Genomic DNA, 6,000 nt, shown 5'->3' on the forward strand with positions numbered 1-6,000 from the left:
ACACATTCTAACATCCGTTCCCATATTTCAGCTCAGTCCCATTCAGTTTTATTCATATAGCGCCAGATCACAACAACACTGACCTCAAAGCACTTTATATTGTAAAGTAAAGACCCTACACCATTACAGAGAAAACACAAGAATCAGACAGCTCTCTATGGCCAAGCTCTTGGCAACAGTGGGAAGGAAAAACTCCCTTTTAACCAGAACCAGGCTCGGAGAGGGGGATGCATCTGCTGCCACCGGTTAGATACACTGTGGAAAAGAGCTCGAAATCAAACTGTCAGGTTCCTGGATGTTGTCTGAGCTCTCCTGACTGTCTCATACTGCATGATTTTACAGCAGATGTGTTGAAGTGATAAAATGCATTTAAAAGCAACACACAAACACATGTCATTCGCAATTCCCCAGCTCACTCAATAAATTATGGTTATAGTTTTTACACAGAAAAAATCCACTCGTGTGTGTGTTCTTCTTATTTTTGGCTTCCAGGACCTGTTTAAAAAACTACATACGAGTTAATGGTAAAACAGGTCATTCCATCAAAGTACATAGTAGCAATAACTAAAAAAGAACCACATGAAACCATAAATCCACTTTTCTTAATATCCACCAGGGTTAGCGCGGTAATCTTAATGATCTGTCATGCAAGTCAAGGTCAGAACAATCGCTCTCAGTACGGATGCCTACTTAAAAGAAAAGCACCAAAAAATGTTGCTGGGCTCCAGTTTCACATCTGCAGTACTTTTGGGGTTTTAGTTTTAAGTTTTATTGTGAAAAATCAAAGTCCCAGAGGGCACGATTCGACAATTGAGCGTTCTCTTTTTTCCACTGATGTTGAGACACAAACATGCGGTTCAGCGATTCTTCCTGTTTATCCAGCAGCTTGTTCTCTTTAATCCAACATGTGCAAACACAGTCTCAGCACATGCTGAACTCGCTGGAGCGATGCCGTGCCTCCGAGGATCGTCACACCGAGCAAAAAAGATGGAAAAAGTTGGCCATGTTAATGTAGGTCAAGTACATGGTTTTTGTGTGTGTGTGTGTGTTCTTTTTTGGCAAGACGTGAATGAGATGAATTCTATTGTTATGTGTCAAATCTCATATAGAGGCAGTAACAGTCTGCTTGTAAATACTGGCAAGCTGAGGTGGAGTTTCCAGACTTATCGAGCAGGTATGACCATTTTCGTCTCCATAGTGAGACAGCATTGGGATCGGCAGCGCTCGCAGGAAGCAGAGGAGCCGCCTCCTTATCAGTTAATGGGTAAGTGCACCGGAATGTCGGCCTCTTCTCCACGCTGACATTTAAACTGATGAGTCCCTCAGTCCAAGCCAAACACTGAACTGTCAAACCATGTGGGGAAGGGAAGAGCAACACTTTCATCCCAACGATAATAAAAACACACGGAGGTAGCAAAACAGGTACGTGATCAAATAATCTCCAAGGAGTCTGTGATGCTGCTGGTGGGGCAACCCAGAATTGATGCTATATCTTATAGTTTGCCTTGCATGGCACATTGTTATCTCCTATTAAAAGAGTGTGCACGGAGATTTGTACCCAGACATAAATCACGAGGCTTGGGTTCGGTCAAGCGTAAAGAGCTTGGAGTCATCAATTATACTCTACCAGACACAGAGGGAGAGGCTGAGCTTGCACCTCTCATTATCATAATCATCCCTCATAAGTGATGCAGACCCAAGAATGGAGACGAGAGGGATTCATGAACTATCCAGACTGACTAATAATACAAACTGAAGACGCACTGCCAGTTCATAAAGGAATTTTAAGTTAGTCTTTTTGTGATAGGCTACAGAAGGGAGGAACATGTACACCGATAAGGCGCAACATTATGACCGCCTGTCTGCCCGCCCCTTTTTGCTGCCAAAACAACCCTGTAGCTGGCCTCCAAGATGATAGCAGTAAATCCTGTAAGTTGTGAGATCCTCTATGGATCGGACTCGTTCGTCCATCCCATCCCACAGATGCTTGACTTGATTGAGATCTGGGGAATTTGGAGGCCAAGTCAACACCTCAGGGTGAACTATCCTGCTGAAAGAGGCCACAACCATCAGGGAGTACCAATGGTAAATAGACTTGTTCCTTTATACTGCTTTTCTACTGTTCTCGAGCATTTCATACAAGCTTCATTCGCCCAATCCCTCCAAGCAATTTGTCCTCACACACATTGACGCCTCCAATGAATGCATCAGAGAGCAACTAGTAGTTCGGTATCTTGCCCAAGGATAGTTTGGCGCTACTTTGGAGCTGCCAAGAAGTGAACCACCAACCTTTGGTCCTTGTCAAACTTGTTCAAATCCTCACGCCTGCACATTTTTCTTGCTTTTAACTAGAGATGGCACGATACCGCTTTTTTATGTCCGATATCGATATCATAAATTTGGATATCTGCCGATACCGATATGAATCCGATATAGTGTGTTTTTAATCAATAAAACTGTTTTTTATGCTGCATTTTGTATAAGTTCATACTCAAGTTTAAATAAACAACACTAAAACTATTCTGTTATACCTGTATGTAAAAAATACACTGCACCCAAATATTTCATAGTTCATACTGATCAATCTAATAAACTTAAACCTACTCCATCCTTCCTATTCCGGTATTTTACAGAGTACTTAGCAGAAATATTAAGCAACCTAACTAATAGGGTTGCAAACTCCCAGCAAAAACAAATAGGGAACCACCCTCCACCTCATGATGCTTAATCGACATAATCAACTTTAATTTGATGCAGTGTGAAAAAAATACACAGAAATCAATTATTTTTCAAGAATAATTAAATAGATTCAACATCTTTCTTCAGCAGAACTGCAGACTACAAGATGGTATCTTCCCAAAAGAAAAAGTACTATAGCTTACTAGGGTATATTAGACTTAACAGTTACTATATACAGTAATGGACTTCTATACATTTTACATCAGATTAAAACTTTGGGTGTAAGATTCAGATAATTATTTATTAAAAGCTAGACATTTTAAATGAGAATAAGAAAGAAAAGTATGTCTTTGTGCCCCCTTTTCCCTGTTAATGCCCTATCGGCCCCCCTGGCTAAACTTCGCTAGACCCGCCCCTGCACAGTTACCAGCCGTCAGCTGCATAGAAAAAGATCCTGGTGTAGAAAGTAATATTAAATAAATTATAACAACAGCTTATCAAGCTTAAACGTGCTGCTGTTGTTCAGCCGCTGGTTTCCTCTTTCTAGTGCAAAGTGGGCCAAAAACAAACAAGAGAAACGGGAGTCGCGACAGAAAAGCTGATCGGTGCTACGGTTATGAGCCGAGATACGCCGTGTGGCAAGTTTTGTGAGGTGCTTTTTTTTTGATATTTAATGGATCGGATTACATTTTTTATTTCTCTCCGATATCCGATCCAGTAATTTACGTCAGTATCGGACCGATACCGATACGTAATATTGGATCGGTCCATCTCTGTTTTTAACATGAGATTTGAGGACAAAATGTTCATTTGCTCCCCCATATATTCCCCCACCTCCACCAACAGGGGTCATGATGTAGAGATAATCAGTATCATTAGGTTGTATCAGTATCACCATGATGTGCATGTTTCTGTTAGGTGACTATTAGCTTGACACACCGACTAAGCAGAGTTTGGCATGACGTACTATGGGGTATATATGAAGTTTTGGAGCTTGACGAATCCCCTAACAAAAAGAAGATATTACAACCTTTGTTTGCAGTTTTGAGCACTCTTTTATAAATCTTTGTTAAATCTCTCGGGGCCAGCACAACAAGCTGAATGTTTGCATATCTAAACCCAATTTCTTTAAGTTATTGTTTAGATGAAGTCTCCTCCAGCTGCTTTAACTGTGCCAGAGGTGTCATAGCTTTGGAAGAAACAGTGGAGAAAACACACATACTCAGTATGTTTTGTAAATCATGTAGTCTACGTTCATCAGACAAGACCGTATGTTTATTAGATACTTGCTGCACAAAACAGCTTACACTAAAAAGACACAACTGAATAAATATCTACATTTTAACAAAGTAAATAGAGTTCAAATGGCAGGAAAATGGGCTCTAGTATTCACTTTCAGACCCTACACAATAATTAATTGACCTGCTAAAGTAAAAATATCTACATATTGAATATCCAAACCCTCAAATTGATCAATCTTTAAATGGACTCATCTGTGAGTAAACACGTTAAATGCATGTCACTCCTGCCCTTGTTAATGTCGTCTCATTAAAAAACAAAGGTGCACTGAACAACTAAGGTGACGACAAAGTGGATCAGCAGAGGGTGAGCTGCTTTTGTCCTCAGTAACGAGGCGCTGAGCCGATAATTGAAGGATCATACGGGACTGAGGCGACAAGGTCTCTGTAACAGATGGTAGGAGTCCGGCGTCAGATAAATAAACCATCAGCCCAGCATGGGGACATCACCATAAGACAAAGCTTATTGCCAGCATTACAGACAGCGTGAAACGACCCATCAGATCTGAGCTACGAGCTGATGGACCACTTTTTTTTGGCTGAGGAAAAGATAATGGAGGGAAGCCACTGTGAGATATGTAGAAAAGGCTGTCAGTATGTAAATCTTTGTTGTCAACCTTGAGCCCCGTCAGACTTGGACAGCAGGGATCTCTACTGACTGGACTGTTTTATGTTAATGCCAGCCTGTCATGCTGTTGCCCTACTTGGGTTCTGATATGAAACGCAGACACAGCCAAAACACTTTTTGCCTCAGGACTTCTGCTATCATTACTACTGGCTGGCAGATGAATGGATGCTTCTGTGATACCAGTAAGACTTCATCCTAGACTGAAAAAAAAAATGTATTCCAAGAGAGGGAAGGTGCCTTTGATACCACATGCTAAAATCAAAAAAGTGTTACTCGAGATATTGAAACGGACTAAGCAGCACAGCAAAGAAATCTATTTAATGTTTGATTTGAACTGAATGAAATTCAGCAGCGTTGCAGCCCGAGAGATCTGATGGATTATTAAGCTCTCCAGCCTAAATGCACTGCTGTGTGCTGTGAAGTTGAAATGTCTTTGACACTCTTTGTATAAATATCAAAATGCTATCACTATCATCGCTAATATCACAAGGAAAAATTTAAAAAATGTAAATTACAGTTACTGACTAATAGACGCGTTGTTCACAAATCATTAACAACTTTAGTGAAATAGCTACTCAAGCTTTTAGGAGATGATTTGTAGCAACATCACTCTGTACTGGTGGGAAATTAGGTTGGGTTGAGATGTTTTAAATAAAACTCTTGTGCTGTTTAAACAAACTATTGTAGCCTTCGTAGGTTACAGTCTCCAAACCAAAAAACTCAACTAAACAAAGAACAAACGTAGAGCTGCCAGTCAGGCTTCTAGCCAATGCATGTGTGGTATAAATCTGAAAATCCTATGTGACTTCCTTTAACACGATTTTTGGAAAATGCAACCTCAGACCTTGACGTCACCGAGATTCAAACCTGAGATTTTTAGTAGACGGATCTATGGTAGGAATTTCAAAATCCTACATCACCTTTTGTTGAGTTATCGTTTTCGCAAACTTTGATCTCCACACCACCAACCTGTCCGCCCGTGTGGTGGGGTAACGACAATACCCCATCAGTAAAAACCTCAAAAACTAAAAAACAAATGAATAAAATTAACAAAACATTTCTTGTCAGAGTGTTTTTGCTATTCGTTATTAATTAGTGGACCTTTTAATAAAGAATATTACCAAAACAAAAATTCATACAACTACGCGTACTACACAAAGAGAGCTGTGTAAAGAACTGGCTCTACACAGGAAAAGAAAGAGAGGGAGACAAAAACGAGCATGAGGACGGGAACATCCAGGCTGTAGTTTGAGAAAAAAGATGCCTCGTTAATTTTTCCAAACTTTTTATTGAAAGGCACCTGTAAGAGCCAGAAAGGGAGTAGCACGTACTGTTGTGTGGAAATGTCCCGTTTTCTTTCATGTCTTTGAACAAAAACACTTTTTCTGTGCATTT

Source organism: Neolamprologus multifasciatus, chromosome 5, assembly GCF_963576455.1.
Source record: "Neolamprologus multifasciatus chromosome 5, fNeoMul1.2, whole genome shotgun sequence".
Taxonomy (NCBI): Eukaryota; Metazoa; Chordata; class Actinopteri; order Cichliformes; family Cichlidae; genus Neolamprologus; species Neolamprologus multifasciatus.